This window comes from Coregonus clupeaformis, unplaced genomic scaffold (genome assembly GCF_020615455.1).
Source record: "Coregonus clupeaformis isolate EN_2021a unplaced genomic scaffold, ASM2061545v1 scaf3966, whole genome shotgun sequence".
NCBI classification, from domain to species: Eukaryota; Metazoa; Chordata; class Actinopteri; order Salmoniformes; family Salmonidae; genus Coregonus; species Coregonus clupeaformis.
The window spans coordinates 9,891-23,638 of NW_025537420.1; the positions used below are offsets into that span (position 1 = coordinate 9,891).

Here is a 13,748-nt window from a genome sequence, read left to right on the forward strand (position 1 = left end):
CTCATAGTGTGGTGAATTTTCTGGGATCAGGACTAAGCCTAATAGTGTGGTGAATGCTCTGGGATCACGACTGAGCCTAATAGTGTGGCGAATGCGCTGGGATCAGGACTGAGCCTAATAGTGTGGTGAATGCTCTGCGTTTCAGGCTGCGAAAATAGAATAACTATTCCAGTGAAAGAGGTCTGTGGTTGGTTCTGAAGAACAGAAATGCATACAAGTAGCCTAAAAATGCCTAAAGAGATTGTCTCTTGGACCAGACACTGTGTGAAATAGCCTGGGGTCGAGGTTACGAAAGAGCCTGGGGTCTAGGTTATGAAAGAGTTGACACTACTAGTTATTTCTTCTTCCCAAATTGTTGAACCTGAAAACCATGTTTTAGCTAAAAGCTAAGAGGGATGTCACAGAGCATCTCATCAGGAACAGAAGCCAGCAGCCCAACACCCTCTAATACAAGGGTTTTTAGAGGTAATTTGAGGCCAAAAGAGCCTGTGTTTGTTCCATAGTTCCTATTCATGTTCATTTTTACCTGATCTAATGACTATCGCAGTCACTATCATGCATGTTAGTCCAGCCGTATAGAGATAGTTCACCCACATTACAAAATTACATTTTGGTTTCCTTATCCAATAAGCAGCAGTCAATGGACAAGTTATGACAGCAATCCATCCTTTGATTTTGTTTACCTGGCCACTTTTAGCATTTGTGGCACAAATCCAATGCAAGTCAGTATTTTAGCATTTTCGCGCTTCATGTCCAACCATCACTCTACGTCTGGGAAACTGGCCCTAACTGTCTGATATACAAATAAACACTTGACTCCTTGAAGACATGAGTCCATCTAAAGACAGAAGTCCATCTACAGACGATCATGGAATGTTCATTTCTGGGGTTGTTTTTCCATTTCCATTTTGTACACATACGATTGACAGGGGATATGATCTAACTGGAACGATCTCTTCTGAACATGATGAGCCAGGCTAGATCTGAAAAGTAAACCCCTGTATTTTTTTATATATATATTATTTTTTTTACAAAGGACCATTATGCGCCTAAATGATGCTGATGATTTCTGACTCATGATAATGTGTTCATTCATCACAATTATGCCCCAGATCCCATCTGTCATTAAACTGTAAATAAAGACATCATTATATAGATGATTGCCATTCCATTTACTAAATCAATTACACACAGCATAATGAATGTTTGCTTTAATAGCTTTTACATATTAAGGGATATTAGGGTGTGTGTAATCATCGGAAATGAATGAATGATGTCACTAATTACTTTTCGGGACCTTTATTCCAATTAGACCAGGGTGTATATCCCAAAGGGAACCTTGCACTCCATGTCGTAGCCTACACCACTTTAGATGAGGACCCATAGAACCCTAGTCAATAGCAGTGGGTGTACAGAGAATCGGGTACCATTGGGGATGCAGCCATCCTGTCTATCTGTCCTATTTCTCTAGGGTTCATTTCATTTCCAGTAATGTGATTTCTCGTGTCTTTAGAGACTAGAGGATTACTTCTAGAGGATTCCTTCAGATTCAGTCTGCAGTGACAGCTTTCACCTGTTCTCATCCTGTACAGGGGATTAAAGTGAGCTAAAATAAATACATCTCTGCTTTTTTTGTGGAGTGCTCCAACTCCTTTCTACCTCAAATTAGTCCTTTTGGATGTTTTTCTTAGTAAACCCTTCCCGTGATTTTTGTCGTTGTTGAGCAACCCTCTGTTCCTTTTTGTTTGTTGAAGCGCGAAGTCCCACCTGAACTCAGTCCGCAGTGTATTGATGTGAAGGCCCACCTGAACTCAGTCTGCAGTGTATTGATGTGAAGGCCCACCTGAACTCAGTCTGCAGTGTATTGATGTGAAGGCCCACCTGAACTCAGTCTGCAGTGTATTGATGTGAAGGCCCACCTGAACTCAGTCTGCAGTGTATTGATGTGAAGGCCCACCTGAACTCAGTCTGCAGTGTGTTGATGTGAAGGCCCACCTGAACTCAGTCTGCAGTGTGTTGATGTGAAGGCCCACCTGAACTCAGTCTGCAGTGTATTGATGTGAAGGCCCACCCTGAACTCAGTCTGCAGTGTATTGATGTGAAGGCCCACCTGAACTCAGTCTGCAGTGTGTTGATGTGAAGGCCCACCTGAACTCAGTCTGCAGTGTATTGATGTGAAGGCCCACCTGAACTCAGTCTGCAGTGTATTGATGTGAAGGCCCACCTGAACTCAGTCTGCAGTGTGTTGATGTGAAGGCCCACCTGAACTCAGTCTGCAGTGTATTGATGTGAAGGCCCACCTGAACTCAGTCTGCAGTGTGTTGATGTGAAGGCCCACCTGAACTCAGTCTGCTGTGTATTGATGTGAAGGCCCACCTGAACTCAGTCTGCAGTGTATTGATGTGAAGGCCCACCTGAACTCAGTCTGCAGTGTGTCATTGATGTGAAGGGCCCACCTGAACTCAGTCTGCAGTGTATTGATGTGAAGGCCCACCTGAACTCAGTCTGCAGTGTATTGATGTGAAGGCCCACCTGAACTCAGTCCGCAGTGTATTGATGTGAAGGCCCACCTGAACTCAGTCTGCAGTGTGTTGGTGTGAAGTCCCACCTGAACTCAGTCTGCAGTGTATTGATGTGAAGGCCCACCTGAACTCAGTCTGCAGTGTATTGATGTGAAGGCCCACCTGAACTCAGTCTGCAGTGTATTGATGTGAAGGCCCACCTGAACTCAGTCTGCTGTGTGTGTGTTGATGTGAAGGCCCACCTGAACTCAGTCTGCAGTGTATTGATGTGAAGGCCCACCTGAACTCAGTCTGCAGTGTATTGATGTGAAGGGGCCCACCTGAACTCAGTCTGCAGTGTATTGATGTGGAAGGCCCACCTGAACTCAGTCTGCAGTGTATTGATGTGAAGGGCCCACCTGAACTCAGTCTGCAGTGTATTGATGAAGGCCCACTCTGAACTCAGTCTGCAGTGTATTGATGTGAAGGCCCACCTGAACTCAGTCTGCAGTGTATTGATGTGGAAGGGCCCACCTGAACTCAGTCTGCTGTGTATTGATGTAAGGCCCACTCTGAACTCAGTCTGCAGTGTATTGATGTGAAGGCCCACCTGAACTCAGTCTGCAGTGTATTGATGTGAAGGGGCCCACCTGAACTCAGTCTGCAGTGTATTGATGTGAAGGCCCACCTGAACTCAGTCTGCAGTGTATTGATGTGAAGGCCCACCTGAACTCAGTCTGCAGTGTATTGATGTGAAGGCCCACCTGAACTCAGTCTGCAGTGTATTGATGTGAAGGCCCACCTGAACTCAGTCTGCAGTGTATTGATGTGAAGGCCCACCTGAACTCAGTCTGCAGTGTATTGATGTGAAGGCCCACCTGAACTCAGTCTGCTGTGTGTTGATGTGAAGGCCCACCTGAACTCAGTCTGCAGTGTATTGATGTGAAGGCCCACCTGAACTCAGTCTGCAGTGTATTGATGTGAAGGCCCACCTGAACTCAGTCTGCAGTGTATTGATGTGAAGGCCCACCTGAACTCAGTCTGCAGTGTATTGATGTGAAGGCCCACCTGAACTCAGTCTGCAGTGTATTGATGTGAAGGGCCCACCTGAACTCAGTCTGCAGTGTATTGATGTGAAGGCCCACCTGAACTCAGTCTGCAGTGTATTGATGTGAAGGCCCACCTGAACTCAGTCTGCAGTGTATTGATGTGAAGGCCCACCTGAACTCAGTCTAGCAGTGTATTGATGTGAAGGCCCACCTGAACTCAGTCTGCAGTGTATTGATGTGAAGGCCCACCTGAACTCAGTCTGCAGTGTATTGATGTGAAGGCCCACCTGAACTCAGTCTGCAGTGTATTGATGCTTGAAGGCCCACCTGAACTCAGTCTGCAGTGTTGATGTGAAGGGCCCACCTGAACTCAGTCTGCAGTGTATTGATGCAGAAGGCCCACCTGAACTCAGTCTGCAGTGTATTGATGTGAAGGCCCACCTGAACTCAGTCTGCAGTGTATTGATGTGAAGGCCCACCTGAACTCAGTCTGCAGTGTATTGATGTGAAGGCCCACCTGAACTCAGTCTGCAGTGTATTGATGTGAAGGCCCACCTGAACTCAGTCTGCAGTGTATTGATGTGAAGTCCCACCTGAACTCTGTCCGCAGTGTATTGATGTGAAGGCCCACCTGAACTCAGTCTGCAGTGTATTGATGTGAAGGCCCACCTGAACTCAGTCTGCAGTGTATTGATGTGAAGGCCCACCTGAACTCAGTCTGCAGTGTATTGATGTGAAGGCCCACCTGAACTCAGTCTGCAGTGTATTGATGTGAAGGCCCACCTGAACTCAGTCTGCAGTGTATTGATGTGAAGGCCCACTTGAACTCAGTCTGCTGTGTATTGATGTGAAGAACCACCTGAACTCAGTCTGCAGTGTATTGATGTGAAGGCCCACCTGAACTCAGTCTGCAGTGTATTGATGTGAAGGCCCACCTGAACTCAGTCTGCAGTGTGTTGATGTGAAGGCCCACCTGAACTCAGTCTGCAGTGTATTGATGTGAAGGCCCACCTGAACTCAGTCTGCAGTGTGTTGATGTGAAGTCCCACCTGAACTCAGTCTGCAGTGTATTGATGTGAAGGCCCACCTGAACTCAGTCTGCAGTGTATTGATGTGAAGGCCCACCTGAACTCAGTCTGCAGTGTATTGATGTGAAGGCCCACCTGAACCCCCCCCCACACACACACACACACACACACACAATTCACAATTCTTTAAAACCAAAGTTGCCCCCTGAGAAAAACTGCTGATGCTCAACCAAATTTTGAAATCGCACCTTGTGTATTCTACTATTCTAACCTGCAACAGTAATTTGAGACCCCAACTGAGTATTATTATTATAATTGTTTTACCCGAGGACCTTCGAAAGGTGCCGCCAGTTGCCCCATCCCTGAGTTAGAATAACGTGAAAAATCAAAATAAAATCAAAACTCGTCTGTAAGCTCGGAACCATTGTCCTATAGGCTAAGCAGTGAAGGCAGTTATTTCCCCGATACAAAGGGAGAAACCCGTGTGCGTAATAACGCTTGCTAAGACCCCAATTAATGAATTACAGTATCAAAAGCATAGACACACAAAAAACACAAACATACAACAGGCTACAGAATAGATAGCAATCAATCTCGCCACCGAGAAGTCCAAACTTTCACAGCTCTTACCTCCCAGTGCCAGTTCGCTTAAAAACGACCACAACAGCGCGCACAAACACAGCTTCTTGGTGTTTCTTATAGGGAATTCCATGTTTTCCATTCAATAATATTCTTGAAGGTGTAGTCCGGCCGTTTACATATTTACAGATTGGTTGGTCTTGAGATTTTGGTCACGTATTATTCGACCACTTCACTCAATCATTCAGAAGTGAACCTACTCTCTCCACTTGTGTGTGTGTGAGAGAGAGAGCAAGCGTAGTCACTCTGAACATCATATAGCTCCGCCCGCAGTCACTTCGAGCATCGTATAGCTCCGCCTTCTGTGTGAGTGGCCCCTCCTTACACCACCCTGCAAGATGATTTAGCAGTGAACACTGGGCGACTTTGAAAAATGAAACAAATATTTTTGATTAGCTAGCCTATGAAAGATTGGTCCGCGCTATCCAAGATCCTTGGGACGTCCCTACCCCATTGAAGTTGAAATGGTTAAGGTAAGGGTTAAGGTTAGGTAAGGGTTATGGTTATTTGGGTTAGGGTAGGGCGCTGGATTGCACTGACCATTAAAGATTAGGGCTAAGTCATCTGAACCTATTCTATTCCTATTTGTCATTTACATTTTAGCCATTTAGCAGATGCTCTTATCCAGAGCAACTTACAAGACCAATTAGGGTTAGGTGCCTTGCTCAAGGGCACAAACAGATTTTTCACCTAATCGGCTCTGGGATTTGAACCAGCGACCTTTCAGTTACTGGCCAAAACGCTCTTAACCGCTAGGCTACCTGTTGCACTACACTAACCATGACTCCATCACACTACACCACTATAACCATGACTCCATCACACTACACATCTATAACCATGACTCCATCACACTACACATCTATAACCATGACTCCATCACACTACACCTCTATAACCATGACTCCTTCACACTACACATATATAACCATGACTCCATCACACTACACCTCTATAACCATGACTCCATCACACTACACATCTATAACCATGACTCCATCACACTACACCTATAACCATGACTCCATCACACTACACCTCTATAACCATGACTCCATCACACTACACATATATAACCATGACTCCATCACACTACACATATATAACCATGACTCCATCACACTACATCTATAACCATGACTCCATCACACTACACATCTATAACCATGACTCCATCACACTACACATCTATAACCATGACTCCATCACACGACACATCTATAACCATAACTCCATCACACTACACCTCTATAACCATGACTCCATCACACTACACATCTATAACCATGACTCCATCACACTCACATCTATAACCATGACTCCATCACACTACACCTCTATAACCATGACTCCATCACACTACACATCTATAACCATGACTCCATCACACTACACATCTATAACCATGACTCCATCACACTACACATCTATAACCATGACTCCATCACACTACACATCTATAACCATGACTCCATCACACTACACCTCTATAACCATGACTCCATCACACTACACATCTATAACCATGACTCCATCACACTACACATCTATAACCATGACTCCATCACAATACACCTCTATAACCATGACTCCATCACACTACACATATATAACCATGACTCCATACACACTAACACATATATAACCATGACTCCATCACACTACATCTATAACCATGACTCCATCACACTACACATCTATAACCATGACTCCATCACACTACACATCTATAACCATGACTCCATCACACGACACATCTATAACCATAACTCCATCACACTACACCTCTATAACCATGACTCCATCACACTACACATCTATAACCATGACTCCATCACACTACATCTATAACCATGACTCCATCACACTACACCTCTATAACCATGACTCCATCACACTACACATCTATAACCATGACTCCATCACACTACACATCTATAACCATGACTCCATCACACTACACATCTATAACCATGACTCCATCACACTACACATCTATAACCATGACTCCATCACACTACACCTCTATAACCATGACTCCATCACACTACACATCTATAACCATGACTCCATCACACTACACATCTATAACCATGACTCCATCACAATACACCTCTATAACCATGACTCCATCACACTACACCTCTATAACCATGACTCCATCACACTACACCTCTATAACCATGACTCCATCACACTACACCACTATAACCATGACTCCATCACACTACACATCTATAACCATGACTCCATCACACTACACCTCTATAACCATGACTCCATCACACTACACCTCTATAACCATGACTCCATCACACTACACCTCTATAACCATGACTCCATCACACTACACCGCTATAACCATGACTCCATCACACTACACATCTATAACCATGACTCCATCACACTACACCTCTATAACCATGACTCCATCACACTACACATCTATAACCATGACTCCATCACACTACACATCTATAACCATGACTCCATCACACTACACATCTATAACCATGACTCCATCACACTACATCTATAACCATGACTCCATCACACTACACCTCTATAACCATGAATCCATCACACTACACCTCTATAACCATGACTCCATCACACTACACATCTATAACCATGACTCCATCACACTACACATCTATAACCATGACTCCATCACACTACACATCTATAACCATGACTCCATCACACTACACCTCTATAACCATGACTCATCACACTACACATCTATAACCATGACTCCATCACACTACACATCTATAACCATGACTCCATCACACTACACCTCTATAACCATGACTCCATCACACTACACATCTATAACCATGACTCCATCGCATTACATCTATAACCATGACTCTCATCACACTACATCTATAACCATGACTCCATCACACTACACCACTATAACCATGACTCCATCACACTACACATCTATAACCATGACTCCATCACACTACACCTCTATAACCATGACTCCATCACACTACACCTCTATAACCATGACCCCATCACACTACACATCTATAACCATGACTCCATCACACTACACATCTATAACCATGACTCCATCACACTACACATATATAACCATGACTCCATCACACTACTCATCTATAACCATGACTCCATCACACTACATCTATAACCATGACTCTCATCACACTACATCTATAACCATGACTCCATCACACTACACATCTATAACCATGACTCCATCACACTACACATCTATAACCATGACTCCATCACACTACATCTATAACCATGACTCCATCACACTACACATATATAACCATGACTCCATCACACTACACATATATAACCATGACTCCATCACACTACACATATATAACCATGACTCCATCACACTACACATCTATAACCATGACTCCATCACACTACACATCTATAACCATGACTCCATCACACTACACATCTATAACCATGACTCCATCACACTACACCTCTATAACCATGACTCCATCACACTACACATATATAACCATGACTCCATCACACTACACCTCTATAACCATGACTCCGTCACACTACACATCTATAACCATGACTCCATCACACTACACATCTATAACCATGACTCCATCACACTACACATCTATAACCATGACTCCATCACACTACATCTATAACCATGACTCCATCACACTACATCTATAACCATGACTCCATCACACTACACATATATAACCATGACTCCATCACACTACACCTCTATAACCATGACTCCATCACACTACACCTCTATAACCATGACTCCATCACACTACACATCTACAGGTAACTGCCAAAGTAATTCATCTATTTTATAATTATTCCAGTCCTAATGCAAATACTCATAAATCGATTATGTATTGACCTATAAATATTATATTTTTCAGAAATAAAACGGCGTGCAGAATGACAACTGACACAGCCGATCAAACCTCAGAGTTAAGTAGCTAGTAGTCCTGCCTTCTAAGAATAAGAACCAATAATGTTGCTTATGGCGGAAGCCAGTGGTTTGACGTTCCTGTTTTGGAGCAACCTCGAATACCCGAACATTTTTACATTTACCAGACGCTCTTATCCAGACCAAATTGGGTTAAGTACCTTGCTTAAGGGCACATCAACAGATGTTTCACCTAGTCGGCTCGGGGATTAGAACCAGCGACCTTTCGGTTACTGGGTCATTCTACAGATTCGGTGCCTTTTGTGATTGAGGAGGATGAAACAATGAACATTAAAATCTTAAGCTTTTTTTTATTTGATGTGACAAAGTAATGTGTGTACTTGATAGAAAATACCTTTTCCCATCTCAATGTAGAGTATTAAGTTATTATTCTGTATTGTTTTCTCAAACAAGTCCCAATTTAATTCAACCCCGTCACAGTCATTTTGTTATTCAACTATTCATTTTTCCAATAAACTTGAGATCAGCTTCTGGCATAATCTCACAGTTTAGATGTCCCTTGTAAATAATGGCATATTGTAATTAAAGAGAAAATCAAGAAAAACTGACCAGCACCATCCTTTCCAGTTTACGTATGAAGAAATGTCTAATCTAACTCCACATTTTCGCAAGAAATGTGCAAGAATGTGCGTAATTCCTGACAAAATTGAAATAGCCTTATTTACCCTGATTTAATACACACAATAAAAACACTATTGATGTTATATTTTGTGTATTTAATACAAAAATGTAAAAAATAATCTCGTAACAGGGATGAATGCACCGCAACAGGGTTGAAAATCATGTAACAGGGTTGAGTGAAAAGCATCACGTGTCATATGTTTTATCTTTTGAGATCACTAACATGTTGCCATTTTTTAAACATTTTAAACATTTTTAAACCTACTGTCAACATAGCTTTTAAAATCTAAAGAATCTAAATGAAAGCTAGACAGAGTAAAACACATTAATGAACTAATAACAGTAACAACATTTCATTGATTTCATAAAAATATCCATCTGATAATGGCAGGAGTCTGTTTGAACATTGAGCAAACATCTTAACATTGATAACCTATATATCATTTACATTTTACATTTTAGTCATTTAGCAGACGCTCTTATCCAGAGCGACTTACAGGAGCAATTAGGGTTAAGTGCCTTGCTCAAGGGCACTTTACGCGTCATTTAGCAGACGCTCTTATCCAGAGCGACTACAAATTGGTGCATTCACCCTATAGCCAGTGGGATAACCACTTTACAATGGTGGCCTAATGGATAAGGCACTGGCCTCCTAAACCAGATATTGTGGGTTCAAGTCCCATCTGGGGTGTCTGACAGCAGAGTGGCGCAGCGGAAGCGTGCTGTGCCCATAACCCAGAGGTTGATGGATCGAAACCTTCCTCTGCTATCCAGTTGTTTTTAGCTATGAAGTGCAAACGGTGGTCCTCTGTAGCTCAGCTGGTAGAGCACGGCGCTTGTAACGCCAAGGTAGTGGGTTCGAACCCCGGGACCACCCATACACAAAAATGTATGCACGCATGACTGTAAGTCGCTTTGGATAAAAGCGTCTGCTAAATGGCATATTATTATTATTACAATTATACCTTTTTGGGGGGAGGGGTAGAAGGATTACTTTATCCTATCCCAGGTGTTCCTTAAAGAGGTGGGGTTTCAAATGTCTCCGGAAGGTGGTGAGTGACTCCGCTGTCCTGGCAGCCGTGAGGGAGCTTGTTCCACCATTGGGGGTGCCAGAGCAGCGAACAGTTTTGACTGGGCTGAGCGGGAACTATGCTTCCGCAGAGGAAGGGAGCCAGCAGGCCAGAGGTGGATGAACGCAATGCCCTCGTTTGGGTGTAGGGACTGATCAGAGCCTGAAGGTACGGAGGTGCCGTTCCCCTCACTGCTCCATAGGCAAGCACCATGGTCTTGCAACGGATGCGAGCTTCAACTGGAAGCCAGTGGAGTGTGCGGAGGAGGGGGGTGACGGAGAACTTGGGAAGGTTGAACACCAGACGGGGCTGCGGCATTCTGGATGAGTTGTAGGGGTTTAATGGCACAGGCAGGGAGCCCAGCCAACAGCGAGTTGCAGTAATCAGACGGAGATGACAAGTGCCTGGATTAGGACCTGTGCCGCTTCCTGTGTAAGGCAGGGTCGTACTCTCCGAATGTTGTAGAGGTCACATGTTGCCATTTTTTAACATTTTAAACTACTGTCAACATAGCTTTTAAAGTTTAAACAATCAAGATGAAATCTAGACAGATTAAAACACATTAATAAACTAACAACAGTTACAACATTTTCATTGATTTCATAGAAATATCCAGAGTAATGGCAGGAATGTCTGTGTTGTTTGAATGTTAGAACATTAAGCAAACATCTTAACATTAATAACCTATAGGTAAGCCTACAGTTTGTTCACCATTTTTACTGAGAGAGCCCTAGCCCACACTTCCTTCTGTATTTCCATGTGCCTAGAAGTCACCGGTTTAGGGGGATCAATGTGTTCCAAGATGTCCTCAAATGGATACCACAGGATATCATCAAGAAGTGGCCAGAAGTACCTATTTGGTCCAGCACAGCACATGCATTTGACCTGCACATGGGATTCATCTGTGGCTAGAATTATTCCGGGATAGAAATCGTCATCATATTTGGCCACGCACCATTTCCCGCATATGTCTGGATTTGCCCAATCAACCTCCCTCTGTGACACGACTGATGTAACTTTAGGGTAAATGTGAAATGTTGTGTATTGAAACACTGGCATTCCAGTTTCTTGTTGTGGACTGTGCACATACAGCTTACATCACGGTAGGCAATTTGCCTTGCAGCCACACAAACAACTTGGTGGATCCGCATTGTGGATGGAACTACTGGCAAATTGGCTGGCATACCTTGGACGGCTTTCTCGATGGCCTCGTCTTCAATGAAGTAAAGCTTGATGGCAGTGTTGTTCTCCTCTAAGACCCTGTACAGAGTATGAGCATTTGGGATGTCACATCCTTGACTTATCAGCCTGTCTGCGGTTCTTTTTAGGGGTTGCACCAACACCATCTGGTGCTCCCTTCCCATGTCCAGGATAATTACCTGACCACCGGCGCGTGGATGTCCCTCACCTTCCTCTCTATGTGTGTTTCCTTTCTGCTGCTGTTTTTTCCATTGTTGAATCTGAAATTGTAGGTCAAGGTCAAGTCAATGACCTGCTTACTCTTCAAGACTAAATATTGTATCCTTTTAATCACTATGTAGTAAAATGAACATGAACTTGCAGATAATACTCCTAAATATGTCAATGTATATAGGGAGAGAGAACAAATTAATTGTCACTTTTTTAAAGTTATTATTTTCAAAAATTCTCGTACTTTTAGTTGATACTGTAAAACCGTAAACAACAAACATTCAACAAGAAAATATGATTGGTATTAAGCAATATACATTAAATATTGCTAAGATTTAACAGCTATTCAACCCTGTAACAGCCATTCAACCCCGTAACATTGAAAAATGTGATGGGGTTGAATGTGACAGGGTTGAAGATTTTGTGCTAATCTGTTGGTAATTCGGGATGCTAGCAGCTAGCAGTGTGCCACATGGCCTTATTAAACAAAATACATTGTTATACTTCATAGCTATAAAAACAATTCTTGGTAAGATCTTAACTATGAATCCCCCCCCCAACAGAGTTGAATACCTGAGATTGACAAAGCCCATATGTGCTTAAAAAACATGAAATATTTATATAAAGTGAGAGAGCAGCTTACCACTTGTCACACCAGGCTTCTCTGAAGACTTGTATGATGTCACTTCCTCATAAATGATGTCCACAGGATCAAACCATTATTTAAGTCTCCTGAGTGGCGCAGTGGTCTAAGGCACTGCATCGCAGTAGCTAACTGTGCCACTAGATCCTGGTTCGAATCCAGGATAAGAGCGGTCTGCTAAATGACTTAAATGTAATTTAATTGTGAGTGGGGGAATTGTTGCATTACAGGGTTGAGAAGAAATACAAGGACAGGGGTAAAAGCCTGAATTTCTCAGAAAATAAAATGTCTTATGCTGAGAAAATGGATTATGCATAATAAGGGGGCATATACAATTAATTAAAAAAAAAAAAAAAAGCATTATTATTTAACACTGTGTACTCAAAATGAGTCACGCCATTTGCATGATGGTCAATAGGGACAGGCGAAATTCTTAATACTCCTAAGAAAAGAAAAAAATATAAGTATTGAAATTCATCTCTGTTTAAAATCATATTCTCTACTCCATATTAAAAACATGTAAAACTTTGAAATGTTGTAATTTAAGTGTAGTTTGATAAATGTTCTGACAAGTTATAACACTAGTACATCTTGGGACACTGACAATACTGAAATGTCACCGAATCTGTAGAATGACCCAGCTAGCACAACGCTCTTACCCACTAAGCTACCTGTCGCCCTACACCGGCATCCGCCAACCTGTTGTTCTAAAATCTGCTAAATGATGATGGAAAAACCTGTTCCTTTCCGAAACCTGGAATGACAAGATAATACTTCGGATAGCGAAATAGTTAGGACG

The 13,748-nt window shown here is 42.8% G+C and overlaps 1 long non-coding RNA gene across 1 annotated transcript; it reads right to left on the minus strand.

The window, feature by feature from the left end:
* Positions 1-11,923: 11,923 nt before the first annotated feature.
* LOC123490436 lies at positions 11,924-12,967 on the minus strand. Its single transcript, XR_006660954.1, has 3 exons — positions 12,950-12,967; positions 12,276-12,356; positions 11,924-12,156 (listed from the first exon to the last, which is right to left on the minus strand). It is a non-coding gene; the product is annotated as an uncharacterized LOC123490436 (long non-coding RNA).
* Between the last annotated feature and the right edge of the window lie 781 nt (positions 12,968-13,748).